At 43.8% G+C, this 16296-nt stretch overlaps 1 protein-coding gene across 2 annotated transcripts in view; it reads right to left on the bottom strand.

Annotated features, from left to right (window-relative positions):
* Positions 1-16296, bottom strand: part of SLC29A1 (solute carrier family 29 member 1 (Augustine blood group)) — a 1418904-nt gene that overhangs the window by 1265172 nt on the left and 137436 nt on the right. The gene's annotated exons all lie outside the window — the stretch shown is intronic.

Here is a 16296-nt window from a genome sequence, read left to right as displayed (position 1 = left end):
AGGAGAACTGGTAATAAGGATTGGTTCCTGATCTGAGCCCTTAGGCTATGAAACAGACTTTAATCCGCCTGGGGCTGAAGCAACAGGATTCAATGAGGGATTCATGACACTAGTATCCACAGCTGATGGATCTGATGATTCTTTTGGATCCAACGTCTTACTAGTTGCACTTGGATCCAGGGTAGTCAGATCCGAGGACCTGAAACTTTTCTGATTGGGCTCTGAAGACTCCCATGAAGAAGGTGAAGGGGAACTTTTGCAGCCGGCATGCTTCGAGGGGGTTTGAGCTCCTGAGGAAGAAGACACAGGCAAAAGGCATTTCAATATTAATTTATTCCATCAGTCAGCCAAAGCCCAGGGCTTAAAGGCTGCACAAGACAGTCAGGGTCCAAATACCCTGATCCTAAGCAACAGACGTACTTCTTGTAAGCATCTGAATTTGGGATCTTATGCCCACAGCAAGTGCATCATTTAAAAATGCTGGAAACCTGTAGGAGAAACAACATAACAACAACAACAATAGCAACAATAATAACAAGACAAAGGAACAACCCTAAGATAGAATACTACAAAGACTTTTTTTTTAAACAATCAATGAGAAAGGAGTGCCAATGGCACAAAAGGAAGGCAGAGAAGGTTTAAAGTCCCTAATGCCCTTGAGGTCTAACAATAAGGAAGGGAAGGAAAGCAGAAAACAAATATATATATATATATATATATATATATATATATATATATATATATATATATATGGTTCCCTATCAGAAGCCTGAAACACTATAAGCCTGAAAATCAAAATCCTGAAAACTATAGACTGAAAGTTCAAAATCCTGAAAGACCAAAGTCCTGAAGCTCAAAATCCTGAAAACACAAAATGGACATACTGACGTCATTGTGGCTTTGCTATTGTTAGCCCTGTGGTGTTGGGTCATGCGTTGGGTTCAGGTAAGTGTGCGGTTGGTTTTATGTTAGGGTTAGGGGCGGTTTAAGTGAGTTAGGGTCAGGGCGCAGGTTAGGCATGTATGCAATAGTGACAAATATTGGGGTTAGGGGCAGTTTAAGTGAGTTAGGGTTAGGGTGCGGGTCAGGTGAGTGTGCGATAGTGACGGACCTTAGGGTTAGGGTTAGGGTCGGGGTCAGTTGGTAGATATTAGTGTCTTTATAGTGACATATTAGCATTATTTGTGTTTTCAGGATTTTGAGTTTCAGGATTTTGGTCTTTCAGGATTTTGAACTTTCAGTCTATAGTTTTCAGGATTTTGATTTTCAGGCTTATAGTGTTTCAGGCTTCTGATAGGGAACCATATATATATATATATATATATATATATATATATCTGTATAAAAACTAAAATAATTAGGGAAAGAAATTTTCTGAAAATCTTATCTTCCAGCAAAGAACAGTCCTGAGACTCTGGAACCAAGTCTGTATGCAAAGCGCAGCAAATGAGATTTGGGGAGTTACAGGAGGTGTGTTGCATTGTGGGAAGAGGGAGACGCTTGAGACATGGAACCTAAATCTGGAAAAAGCGGCAGAATTGGATCCAATGTTGGATCCAAGACCTATCAGTAAGGAAGAATGAAAAGGACAACAGCAGATCTGAAGACTCATAAATCCAATATGAGACAGAGCCCGCAACACCCCCATCTGGATTTGTGCTCTAAAAAACTTTCTCATCATACTGGTCATGTCTGCCTCAGAAAGACTACTGGAGGACCTGAGTGAAGAAGTTGTGGTAGGAGGATGAGATGGCTTCATAAAAGTCTCCTGGAGAAATGGAGACCTAAGTCTGGAAGAAACCGGATCTGGAGAAAATCTCGAGCTCCAGATCCGAGGAGACCTGACTACAAAGGTTGCCAGATCCGAGGGTGTCAGATCTGACAATGTTGGGCACTGGAGTGCGGCTCTGCACTTGGAGCTGGAGGAGAGGACCAAGGCAGAGAATGTTTCTTGTGTTCCTTCAGCTCTGATGACTAATGCTTTTTAGTGGGAGTTTGAGCCGCAGAAGTAGAAGCAATGGAGGAGGAAAAAGCTGGTAAAAGGCCTTTCAGGATGAGCTTACTATACCTATCATTAATCATCCTTGAATTAAAGCACATATCTTGCATGAAACATGTACGTGAGAAGGCCCTAAACAATAGATGAACTCCCTGTAGGCATTACAGTTGGGTATCTTATGCCCACAGGAAGTACACTTCTTATATCCAGTTGGCCTATCAGCCATACCAACCACTTAAGCTAACACAACAAGAAATGAAGGAAGAAAAGAGAAACTCTACCAGAAGTGTTTTTGAGACGTAAAGATAAAAAAAAGGTAGGTTTAACCAACAACAATGGTAGGGAAGAATAGCAAAAGGTAGAGAGAAGGCCTAGTACCAACAATGGTACAAACAAATTACCGAAATGGACAAACCAAAGGTAGGAGGAGTAAAGAGAGGAAGGCTAAGTAGAAATACATATAACTATAAGAAACTAGAAAGAAATATAAACTGAAACTACTCACAAAAGGAAGCAAGGCAGCACAGATCTCGGCAGAACGCAATCCTGACCGAATCGTTAGAGCAGCAAACAAGGTCTGAGGTAATCTGGCAAGTAAGGGGCATTATGGGTAAAGGGAGGAGCTCAAGAGTCAGATCCAAGAATCTGAAGATACGTTGAGGAAGAATAAAAATGACAACATCCGATCAGTTGGTACCATAATAAGTGCCCAAACTGTTCTTAAAAATATCCAAACTAGTGCTTACTTTAATGTAATTTGGTAGTCTATTCCATGCATCAGGTACTCTCCCAGGCAACCAATTAGTGCATTTCTCATTCTTACAGAATCTTCTACATGGGTTGTCTGATGATTATCCACTGCCTTTTGATAACCCTAAACATTTCCAGAGGTAGTTGCGTCTAAATGCCCTATATAACTAAAGTGTCCTATTGAATATCTATATGAGGCACTATACAAGTTCAGATATTTTAATCTTTCATAATAACATAAATTTTTATTATTGTAAAAAAAGTTTTTTAAACAAATCCTATTTAATTTCTTAACTACTTAACCGAAAAAGCATTGTCATTATTTCTATTGTTTTAAATAAAAACAGTAAAACGAAAAATACCAAGACTCAAAGCACAGTTCCTTGGCACCACCAAGAAAATATGTCCAATGATATTATTTATCTTACTTCCAAACTGTTCATTTAATGTTACCATGTGGGCTTAGTACTATTTTTGTATGGACATGTTTTCTGTACTACTACTCTACTGTACTACAGAATATAATGCACTTACTTCTTTTCATTTAACACAAATTTCTCTTCCCCTAGCTCTTGGTGAGGAGAGAGGGTCTCTAAACACATCAAATTTCATACCTTTCACCATATCTGTGTGGCACTCAACATAAATGTTTCACAGGCTTAATTCACTGGGAACCATTTCTTGTGTCCTTAAGGCATTCAAACATCCAAAGATGAATCGACTTCAGGGTTTCACTTATCCCATAGCTAAGAAATTAAACAAGCCCTGCAGTAGCTACTCTAGTAGTAAAAGACTACAAAAAAAAACAGAACATGAAGCATCCGTTGCAAGGCAAGACAACAAGCTTTCCCACTGATTTCATTCTATATAACCTAGAAAGAGCCACATAACTACTAAGTTTTCTTGAACTGGTAAGACACTTTAAATCTTCTTGGGAACACCCTTTCTAGGATGTCACCTGCTAAGAGAACAGGTCAGTACATGTGCAAAAATGTCATAGCTTTCTGGATAGATGGTGCATACTGGGCGAAAACATAAATGTCATCAGTTTCCTGGAGCAAGCTAATCCATGTTATTACTTCTTTCATGTCTCCAACCCATATTAACAATACTCCTTTACTGACTACCCTTGGAAGTGGCAAAAACAGCAGTTCATCAAGTAACCTTATATATGTTGTTTTTCTTTGATATGTAAAGCAGATTCTGCAGTGGTGCAGCGGTTAGCATTGTTGCCTCACAGCAAGAGGTCCTCCCGTTTGATTCTTGGCTGGAGCGCCTTCTGTGTGGAGTTTGCGTGCCCTCCGCAGTCAAGTGACGTTAGAGGCATGCAGGTAGGTGTGAGCGTGAATGGGCATATTTTTGTTGAAGGTTGGGCGTCGAGCTGGCAACTCGGCACCGTAAAATCCACTGCCAATCATGAGCAGACCGGAGTTCCGCTGTGGCGACCCCTAACTGGGAAAAGCCAAAAGACTTTTTATGTAAAGCAGATTCCCAGCTCATACTTACATATGTTTGTGTCTTTTGGCTTTTCCCGGTTAGGGGTCGCCACAGCGGAACTCCGGTCCGCTAATGATTGGTAGTTGATTTTACGTGCCGAGTTACCAACCCTGACGCACAACCTTCAATGAACGTACGCCCATTCACGCATGTCTACATGCAGATGACGCTTTAGCTGAGAATCGAACCGGACAGCATCTTACTGTGAGGCGACAACGCTACCGCAGCACCACCACAACTCATACTTACATATACTCTGCCTAAAAAGGCCGTAGGAGGGATAGGACAAGATCAGTGGGATGTATATTCTGTGCTTTAATGGAAGCAATAAATGCTGTTTCTTTGATTTTGTTAAAATGAAACTACCCAATATTCTACTTCTGAATGAAAGTCCAAAAATATCAGACTCTTTCTAATCCGTCTTGAACCTGACCTGTGTGTGCCACTAGTAAACTATACATAACTTTTAGTTATGTACTTACCATAACTTTAGATGTTTGGGATCCATCTCGCCTATATTCTGTACTGATGGGCTCGGAGCCGATCCCTCGGCTCCGACTCGGCACGCTATGCTATAGAGCGAGGCCTCTTATTGGCTGAGCTATTTCTTATCCCAGGATGCACCACCACTAATCCCCCAGATCTTGTTTGTCCGCATTCATGCACACATGCACAACTGTTTATATAACATTGTTAGATGTTTCAAGATGAAACAACAGGATTCGGACCTTCTGATATCCTCTGATCTCCAAGGAAAGGGGAAGGAGGGTGGGTTATTGGGAATGTAGGCGAGATGGATCCCAAACATCTAAAGTTATGGTAAGTACATAACTAAAAGATGTTATGTGATCCTATCTCGCCTACATTCTGTACTGATGGAACAGCGTCCCTAGCACCTAAATCCTGGGAGGCTCATTGGAAAACACTCCTGAGCACTGTGGAACCAAATGAAGCTCGTCCTCTAGATGCCACATCCAATTTGTAGTGGGAAATGAAAGTGTGCGGGGAAGACCATGTAGCCGCAGCACAAATGTCACTAATGGCAAGCTTAGAATGAAATGCTATCGAAGTAGCCATAGCCCTTGTAGAATGAGCTTTGACAGAGGTGGTAAGCTCTTTGTTAGAATAAGAATAAGCTTGAGTAATACAGTCCCTGATCCATTTGGCAATAGTGACCTTTGTGACAGCTTTGCCCAATTTATTGTCTGCAAAGGATACAAGCAACTGATCTGTTTTACTTGTTTGGTCCTGTCTAAATAAAAACGCAACTGCCTGTGGACATCTAATGTGTGGAATATGAATTCCTCTTTGTTAGAATATTTTGGAAAAAAAATGGAAGTTCTAATGATTGTTGTAGGCAGAAACTAGAACAAACTTTAGGGACAAAGGAAGGATTTGGCCTGAGAGATACTCTGTCTTTGTGAAAAACCAAGTACGGGGGTTTTACGGACAAAGCTTGAAGCTCTGAAACTCTTCTGGCAGAAGTAATCGCCATCAGAAAAGCAGTCTTCCACGATAGAAATTTTAGATCACATGTAGCTGCCGGTTCGAAGGGGGAGGAAGTTAAGGCGCGTAACACCACATCGAGATCCCATGGAGGAGCAGGATGAGAAATCGTAGGTCTTTAAAGCACAGCACCTTTCAAGAAGGTCTTACACAATCTGTTGCTCATTAAAGGTGGGTTTATAGATTCGTGAAAATTGGAAATCGCTGCCAATTGAACCTTGATGGTAGAGACTGAAGAGCCTTGATTGAAAAGAGAAGTTAAAAATTTTAGTACTTCTGCCATGGGAATAGTGATGGGATCCAGGCCCCGGAGTTGAGCCCAAACAGCAAATCTTTTCCATTTGCTAGAATACAGTTTCTTTGTAGCAGACTTATGGGCCGAAGATAATATGTGTACAACCTCTGGATCCAATGTATGACTTCTGACTATAGTCGGAAGAGGAGGAGCCAAGCCGTCAATTTTAAGGTGTGCAGGGACTGGTGGAATAGTCCCGACTGATGAACCAAAAGCTCTGGGATCTGATCCAGGAACCATGGACCTTCCAGAGCATATTTCCTAAGATAGGGAAACCATACTTGACGAGGCCAGTAAGGAGCAACTAAGATCATTTTGCTCCCCAAGAGAGATGCCTTTTGGATCACCCTGGGAAGGAGAGGAACTGGGGGGAAGGCATAAAGCAAGCCGGTGGGCCAAGGACGGGCTAGTGCGTCCATGGGGCTCTTCCCCGGAGCCGGGGTTAGGGAGAAGAATTTTTTGCACTTCGCATTTAGTGGAGTCGTGAAGAGGTCGCAACACGGAACTCCCCATCTGCTGAAAATCTGACATGCAACTGTCATATTCAGAGACCATTCGTGAGGAGAGAGGATGGTTCTGCTCAGTCTGTCGGCTATCATATTGGACTTGCCCGGGATATGAGTAGCCACTAGAAAGCGTTTGGTCGAGACTGCCCATTCCCAGACTCTCATGGCCTCTCTGCAAAGAGGATAGGATCTGGTCCCTCCCTGTTTGTTCAGGTACCAGACAACTGACATGTTGTCTGAGTGAACGGCAATTACGCCCTGAGGGAGATAATCGTGAAGGGCTTGAAGGGACAGAAGCACCGCCCTCATTTCTAGGATGTTGATATGAAGTAGGGTCTCTTCTGGGTGCCATTTGCCTTGGACTGACCTGCCCAGTGAATGCCCCCCCACCCCATCTGGGAGGCGTCCGTGGTCAAAGTGGCCGCAGGAGGAGGTGGAACAAAGGGTCGTCCCTGATCCAAATTGGAGGGCACTAGCCACCAGCGAAGGTCCCGTTTGCATGTTTCCGTGATCCATATGAGGTGACTGAGAGGGAGTTCCTGAAAGGACCACTGAGCTGAAAGAAGCCACTGGAGAATTCTCATGTGCAACCTTTCCAAGGGGACTAGAAGAACCGTGGCGGACATGGATCCCAATAGCTGCAGGACCATTCTGGCTGGGGCTTTGGACCTGGGAAGTAAGGCTCGAACTTGAGTCTGTATGGTTTGTATTCTGTCTGTAGGTAGATAGACCCGCATTTGGTTTGAGTCTATCTCTACCCCTATGAATCTTATTCGTTGAGATGGCAGCAACACAGACTTTGGCCAATTGAAGGTGATTCCAAGGGAATTGCCCAGTGATATAGTGGCTTGTAAGCTCCGCAGTAGTAGATGCTTGGAGGTGGCAGTTAGGAGCCAGTCGTCTAGATACGGAAACACCTGGAATCCTAGACTTCTCAGGTGAGCAGTCACGACTGCCAAACACTTGGTGAACACCCTGGGGGCTGTGGTGAGACCAAAGGGCAGCGCGCGGAACTGAAAATGACTGCCTCCTAGGCTGAAGCGCAGATGTCTCCTGGACGCTTGATGTACCATGATATGGTAATAAGCGTCCTTGAGATCTATGGAGCACATCCAAACACCTTTCTTCAGCAATGGGAGAATGGTTTGTAGGGTGACCATTCGGAACTTGGACTTTCTGACTGAACGTTTTAGAATGCTGAGGTCCAAAATGGGCCTCAAGTCCCCGGTCTTTTTTGGCACCAAAAAGAATCTTGAGTAAGTCCCTAATCCGATCTGGTCTGCTGGGACCGGTTGGATGACTCCTTTTTGCAGCAGCTTTGAAACTTCTGAGGCTGCAGTATCCCGTTGACTGGGTGGCGGGTCCGGGTTTTTTTGGACTGAGGTGGGGAGTGAGAGAAAGGGATGGTGTAACCTCCGGCGATAATTCGAAGCACCCATCGGTCCTGAGTGATACCTTCCCAGGCTTTTAGGTGCTTCGAAAAACGACCCCCAACTGGCTCCGGAGCTGCACAGTCGGGCAATCCCTCAGGGACTGTGAAAGGCCGAAGAACCACGAAAGGACTCGCAGTCTCCAGTGTTGCGAGGGCCTCTGCCGCCTCTGGGACGGCGTCTTCCGGAAGAATTTCCCCCTCCTCTGCCTCTGAAAGGGGGATCCTCCTGCTGAGAGGGGTAAGGCTTATGAGATCTACGGAACCACATTTTCCCTCCTCTTTTAGCCTTGGGATAAGGCCGAAAGGGAGTGGAAAATCGTGCCCCTACGGCAGTCAGAGTCTTACCCTCCTGTTCACAGCGGGTCAGTGTGTCCTTTACCTTGGGTCCAAACAGGGAGGACCCATCAAAGGGGGCGTCGGCAAAGGAAGACTTAAAGGCCTCCGCGAAATGACACAGGCGGAGCCAGGCTTGTCTCCGTAGAGCAATGCCTGTACCCGCCGCTCTACTTCGGCCGCATAAGAAATGAGCCTCATGGACGAGTTTGAAATGGACGACAATGTAGCCAGCTGAGAGCCAACCGTCTGGGCCAGCTCCTCAGGCAGGTTACCCAAGAGGGTATCAGAAAGTTCTTTAATCAGATCCCTCTGAAATCTAGTAGAGTGCATAAGGTAGTTCAAGGACCTTAATGTAAAGGCCGCTGAACTTAGGGTGCGTTTTCCGTACCGATCCATGCTCCTAGACTCCTTATTAGGAGGATGGACGGACGTCGAAGCCTCTGCTACATCTTGCTGGGTAGCAGATGCCACCACCAAAGCATCTACAGCCACACCTTTAGTTAGAAACTCTTTTTCAGGGGGTGCCGAGAGGAACTTATTCGGACGAGCAGGCACCGGTTCCACAGAGTCTGGGTGTTCCCACACCCTTCGACAGATCAAATCCAAGAGCTCGTCGAAGGGCGGAGACACCCAGGAGGCAGAGGGCTGAGCCCCGAAGGCCTTAAGGAACACCGACTCATCAGCAGAAGGGGTTTGGACTGCCAGCCGCCTCGTTGTTTAAGGGCTTCCAGGATGTCTGCAAAGGAGACATCATCCGAGGACAACTTAGGGGACCCCTCTGCATCATCGAGATCAGTGTCTGATGTAAGAGACTCATCAGGGGAGTCAACGTGCTTCCTCTTGCACAATCTTTTCCTGGGGGGTTCTTCTGAAGAAGCTTCAGAAGGACCTCCAGGAGGGGGGGAAACCCCAGTGGGGGTAACCTCAGGCCCCGGGGCTCCGCTGTCTAAGGACAGGGGGACTGCCAAAGACCCAGTCTCGGTATGCAGGGAAGGAGCTGGGGAGACCGTGGAGGTAGCCAAAGATGATTTGGCTAACGCACTCCTTATAGCCCTGAAGGCGGGACCACCAGAATCCTGGGAGGGTCCCACCTCCGTGGCCACGACAGTAGACGGCACTCCCGCAGCCGACGCACCGAGAGGGAGACTTGGGACCGAAAACATCAATCCCGAAGCATCCCCCCCGGGGCCGACAGAAGAAGTCCGCGTACCGAACTCCGACCCAAGAGCCGGAGTTGGAGTAAGGGTCGGGCCCGACCCTAAAACCTCCACCGGTTCCACCAGCACCGGCTCCAACGGTGCCAAGGCTGTTGGAGGCGGAACCATAGTAGGGAGGTGGACCATCGGCTTTGAAGCCGAATGGGCTGGAGCCGAAACTAGCTTTTGGAACACCGGAGACTGGAAGAGTCTTAGGAGCACCCTGTCGATGTCCGAATCAGACATCTTGGATGATCTGGACGATACCGATCGGGTCTGAACCGATTTCTCCATCGGCTCCAAAGGACTAGGGGACCGGCTCCGAATGGTTTCTATAATTATCGGCTCCGAGGGAGATCTCTAGGTAATTTCCCTCGGTGCCGACGAGGACTTCGGCTCCGAAGGGGAACAGTCTGAGCCGGCAACCCTCATCGGCTCCAATATCAGTGGAGCCGATGAAGGTGACCCGCCTCTCGATGCCCCAGTCCTCGGCTCCGAAACCAGAGGGGTCGAGACTGGAGGCATTGAGGCAGACAGTTCCGCCCTCGGCTCCGAAGTCCGTGGAGCCAATGGAGAAGTCTGCCTAGGTTTTTTGGCAGTCGGTTCCGACTGACTGGTCGGAGCCGACGCTTTCTTCTTTTTTGAAGGAGAGGGAGAGGAAGATAAAGCCTCCTCGAAGGATGGCTTAATTAATCCCTTAAGGATTAATTTGTTTTTCCTCTCCTGGAGGACCCTTGATGAGAAGGTGTGACACACGCTACATGATTCTTGTAGGTGCTTGGCGCCTAAACAATAGACGCACGAGGAGTGGTCATCCGTTATGGACATCTTATAACCACACCTCGCGCACTTTTTAAACCCGGAGGGTCTATGCTCTTTGGACATGACTAATTTAGATAACACACCTGTCTAAAGAGAAAACACACCAAAACTTAACAGTTTAAGAACAAAAAATATAAAGTTTTTTTTTTTTTTTTTTTTTTTTTTATATAACCACAACACAGTAGTACAAAAAAAACCACACAGAAAGAGAGAGTCAAGACCCTCTAACTTAAACGTGTACTTGACCCACAAATAAAACGCTAGAATAGCAAGTAGCAACAGGGGAAGGCCCCTCTAACTAAAACGGGAAACCTTCCCTTGACGAAAAACACAAATTCCTCAACAGAACTGTTCAATACACACTCGTATCACAACAATAGCTGTTAAAACAGCTTTTGGGTTCAAAGCAAGCAAATTCCTGACAGGAAAAGCCTAAATAAATTAGTACTTAGCCCAGCCAAGTTGAGACCACGTCTAAGCTTGTAAGCGGCAAACGAGATCTGGGGGATTAGTGGTGGTGCATCCTGGGATAAGAAATAGCTCAGCCAATAAGAGGCCTCGCTCTATAGCATAGCGTGCCGAGTCGGAGCCGAGGGATCGGCTCCGAGCCCATCAGTACAGAATGTAGGCGAGATAGGATCACAGAACATCTATTGTTCTGGTGAAAATTAAATAATAAATTGACAATAAATATGATGTACAGCTATTCACATTTTCTACCACAGAAAAGCTCCTTCCCTGTAAACCCCATAACCACAATGGCAATAAGTTGGGGTAAACAGACCCTCCTTCACTGCAGCCTTTAGCTGTACTTGGTATTAAATTTTAAATTATAAGGGAAAGGGAAAGGGAATTCTAACACATTTATCAAAATTTTATTCCATCATTAGGTAAAAAACTCTCACTAGTTAATACCCCAACATGTGAATAACAAGACCTGCACAGACTTGCTATATCTGCAGTGGTAAACTTCTATGTGTCATTCCCAACTCAAAAACCTACCTTTAGTTTTACAGTCATGTGAAATTAACTGTATAACTAAAAGGGTTGGTTTTGCATTTTTTTTTAATTCAACTCAAAAACACCATCTATATAGAAATTTGCTTATTAAACTATATGTATACAGTAACTCGATTTGTATTATTTCTGGCATGGTACAGAAAATCCCAACATTACAGTTTTTTTTTAATTTTCATTAATCTTTCCTGATTAAATCTACCTCTCAACCTCTTAGTCCAAGAAATCTGGACAAAGCCTAAAAGAATGGGGGGGACAAAGGTCCAAAAATAAGGACAGATTTTAAATACTGCTTGTATAAACTTAGAAAGTTTCTAGAATAACAGACTTTGTGTTAGCATGCATTTTCTGAAAGATATGAGTTCTAAAACACCAATGTTTGTCATTATTTAGCAACTACAATTGTCAGTGATTTGCCAGAAAACCACCAATTTTATAAGAAACAGATCAAAAATATGAGACAAAAATGTGGATAGTTTAGAGCTAACACCTTCATTCCAAATAAAAGTAAATGTTTTCTAAAACAGGTTATAACCTTAAATTACCTTCTGTAGCAGATTAAGCATTACATATATGTCACTATGCATGTAATGCTTAAATTACCTTCTGTATCAGATTAAGCATTACATGCATGTGTTTGTGATCACTACACATATTGACCTCAGTCAGCAATTCTTAACACTAGACAACACAGAAATCTCAGTTTTCTGACTAAATGATAACGGCAGCATAGCAAAGAGGGACTTACTTACACATGGTTGACTAATGTATCATCTGGTGGGGAAAACAATGTATAAGGGTCAGTTCTGTAACTTATTTTTTTAAAAGTAGTAAGTATGGAGACTGTTTTACGTGTAAGTCTAATGCACTACTGATTACAGTCAATTAAGACAGGAGGAACAACTTTATAAAGAAAATATGTTTCAAAAGTCTCAGTTCTTCAAAAAATGTGCATATGCCCTAGTCTAGACTGTGAGCATAAAGATGTACAACTGCAACATTGGTAAGAGTCAGAGCTGACTGAAAGGAATGTTTTATGACCACTTTAAGGGAGGAGAATGAAAGTGCTCCTGTAAGTATAAATTTGCCATTACATTTGCTAGTAATAATATGAATAGAGTCATGAATAAATAGGGACTGCTGACACCACAAGAGAAAATACAGTTCAGGGTTTCATTGCAAATTAATCCCAACATAGTCAGGTTTCAGGATCTCACAAGATTTAGCTACATGTCGATTATGCTCAGAAAATGTAATAGCAAAACCTCACTGCCACCACCTAGTGGTTGCCTTCTTGTGATCGTAGTGCATGCTACAAAATGATTTTTCAAAGGCTCACTATTACAGTTTGTTACCAGAACACTCAGAGGGTTATTTACACATGTAGATGAAGAACATTTACATAGGACATTTTCTAGTTTTAATGTCAGAAATGCTGAACATTTAAGCAAAATTATACATTTCAAAAAAAAAAAAAACACCACCTGTAGGCAACAAAACAATCCTTTTATTTGGACATTTCACTCATTCAGTCCTTTTCAATACTTGCTTTAACCTATTCAGGGTGACAAGGTAGCTGCCTCATCATAGGTGTAAGCATGACACCAGTGCTCGATGGGATTCTAGTCCATTACAGGATGCACAGAACTCACACACAATTTGTACATATTCATGGGCAATATAAAATAATGCCAGTTCACTACTTCCATATCTTTGAGATGGAGAAAATCATAACTGGCAAAACCCTCATGTGAACACAGAAAGACCACACACTTCCAAATGGCAGACATTTCAGCCAGGAAGAACCAAAAAATAATCAATGTGAGGCAGTAAAGTTTGATTTTATTATGTTTTAAAATTATGTGTTTTGTGGATAGATTCCGAAAATTTAAAGTTACCAATGAGCTGGTAGCTCTAAATAGTCATCTAAAGACTTAATAGCTGCAATAATGCTTAATGTTGTGCACCTCCCATGCAATGCAAACAGGTCAATCTGGGTCCAGGTTTGGGATCCAAAGACTGCAGAAATAGTCAGAAGAGTTTTATATTTTAAACAGAACTTTGCCAAGATGTACAATATGATAGAGATCTGTACTTTGTATCATAAAATAACTTTGGAGTGCAAAAGCCTGAAAATGCCCTCCAAGTCAGAAAAGTAACATTATGCCAAGTATAATGAGGCAGACAGAGAAATTACAGAAGTGTGCCAAGCTACGAATATTAAAACAGGAAATCCTGGAGAAAGCCTTCAAAGTCAGTTCTTCTAGTTCAGTGGAACAGTACCTATCTCTGTGCATCATGTTACTGAGATTAAGGAACCCTGCCCTCAACATGGTTTGAAAATTTTAAATAATGTTATTTCCCTAGACAGTAATGCTTTTGTTTCCTGATTTCACTTACACTATACATATAAGAAATAAAGCATTTGACAAAGATTACTTTAAGCAACTGATATATACCAAGAAAGGATTATGCTCATATACATTTGTATAATTTACTCACCTAGGCTGTGGCTTTTCTGTAACTTACAGCAAGCTAGTCAAAGGAAAGCTAAAACAGCCACAGAGTTTCTGTCTGATAAATTCTGGCTGTAATGAGGTGACCTATACAGATGCAGCATGAGACTATAAACTATGGTCATCACATATTGGGATGGGGGGATTACCATTATTTCCTTAGCCATGGAAGCTCTTCAATCGACCCAAGAACCTTATATTGTTTATTATGCTAATTCTTTCACTGCTGCATTTGGATGTTTTTGTGCACTAGGTTGTGAATGCATGGACACTTAAGTGTCATTTTATAGTACTTCATCTAAAAAAGAATCTGAAGATCTGATAACTGTTTCATAGGTGGCAGCTTGGAATTTATGCTTATATTTTGCTTTGGGTGAGAGAAGTAGAGTGCATTGACTCCTGACTGTTTCTGATTGTGCAGCGCATGTATATGTTGGACTTTCCTGACAGATCTAGCTCCTGTTCAAGGCATACTACCAGAAAAAGGCTACAACAAGCCTACAGACCACTGTATCATCTGGGACAAGACCTAGGATCACCAAAGAGCCTGTGGCCTGCTTCTCATCTTGGGATTGGTACTAGTGTTTTGCTTCTGGTGAGAGAAGAAGCAAAGAGACATTGTATTCCAGCAGCATGAAACTGTGGTGAGACCAGCACTAGAAGTAGCCAGGCAGTAGCCAATCAGGTGACTCCAATCTTTTCATAATTCTTGACAAAGCTAATTCTGCTATCTAACCTAACGTCAGAATATCTCCCAAATACTTCATCTATAAATCATAGTTTCATAGGTTCATAGGTTGGTACTAGGCTATTGGCCCTAGGGACTATACAAGCCTAGCCATTACAATTCCCTGGATATTTCTTCCCACAATATTTACTTCCCTGGACCCCTGTCTAGCAGGGCGACTGACATGATCCCCGGGGTGAATTTCCTATCTCCCATCCAATCGTCAATGTTCCTTCTGAAGAGGGCCAAGGAGGCACTGTGCTGGACACGTATGGGCAGTCTATTCCAGAGTATGGGGAGTCTCTGGGTCAGGAACCTATCCCTCCAGCATGTTTTGTTCATTGTGCTAACAAGGTTTAGATCCATGGAGCATGTGGCTCTGAGGGATTGGGATTTCTTTAAGTGTAGCATGTCCAGCAGCTCGGGGTTTGACATGGCCTTGTATGTTAAGCAGAGATCACCTCTGAGTAGACGATATGCCACAGAGTAGAGCTGGAGTTTTTTAGACGGTCAGCATATGGCATTTGCTTTAGGCCTGTGATTCTTTTAGTGAGGTATTTCTGCGGCCTTTCCAGCTGTTGCAGATGTCTTGTGAAGTACGTACCAAACGGGGTGTTTTACTCTATAATGGGTCTAATGAGGGATGAGTACAGTGGGACAATGACCTCCTTTTTTCTGGATAAAAATCCCTTAGTGATGAGGTGTGACACATAGAATTGTTTCCTGCCTGTTGTGGCGATGTGGTTATCGAAGGTGAGACCACTGTCCACCTGTGTCCCTAAGTCTCTCATCACACTTTCGATGTTTAGTGTACTGCCACCTATGTGGTAATTCATGGGTACATGTTTTTTTTCCACAGGGGATAACTATACATTTCTTGGCATTAAGCTTGAGCCCGTGGCTCTGGCACCAAGCATCTGTTTCTGTAATGCCCTTTTGTAGAATATTCACATCATTTGGGGATTCAATAATGGCTCCCAGTTTGCAGTCATCTGCGAATTTTGCTAGCCAGAGTCCCTTAGTGTTGGCCTGTACTTCAGAGAAGTAGATGCCAAACAAGCGCGGTCCCAGGACTGAACCCTGAGGTACTCCACTTGTCACTTGTCTGGAGCTGGATTTGGAGTCGGTTACTTGGGTTCTGTCAGTAAGCCAGTTGGCAACCCATCGAGTGACGTAGGGATTTATGCCCAGCTTAGTAAGTTTATCTATGATTCCAGAGTGTGGGATGGTGTCGAAGACCTTGGTGAGGTCCAGATAGGATGTGTGGACTGCCTTACCCTCGTCCACAGCTTTGGAGACTGATTCAAAGAAGTCTATCAGGTTCAGGAGACAAGATCGGCCCTTCATGAACCCAAACTGGGTGGGGTCCAGTGTTTGAAGGTTGCCAATGTCTTTGTTTATCAAGTTCCATGATAATCCGTTCCATGCACTTGCAGATCATGCTCGTCAGACTGATGGGACGGTAGTTCCCGGGATCCAAGGTGGATCCCCTCTTGTGGAGTGGGATAACTGCAGCTGTGCGCCACTCAGTGGGCACGAAGCCTGAGGCGAGGCTATGATTAAACATGACTCTTAGATGAGGTGCCAGTTCATTTTGTAGTTCATGTAGTACACAGCCCGGGATGTCATCTGGTCCCATGGATGCTGTATTCTTAGCTTTGGAAAGTGCGGTTTCTACCCGTGTGGCCGTGACTACC

The sequence above is a fragment of the Protopterus annectens genome, chromosome 1.part0, assembly GCF_019279795.1.
Source record: "Protopterus annectens isolate FY-2018-M chromosome 1.part0, PAN1.0, whole genome shotgun sequence".
In the NCBI taxonomy this organism is placed as follows: domain Eukaryota; kingdom Metazoa; phylum Chordata; order Ceratodontiformes; family Protopteridae; genus Protopterus; species Protopterus annectens.
The sequence above is the reverse complement of the archived record's forward strand: the minus strand, read 5'-3'. Positions and strand labels throughout refer to the sequence as shown.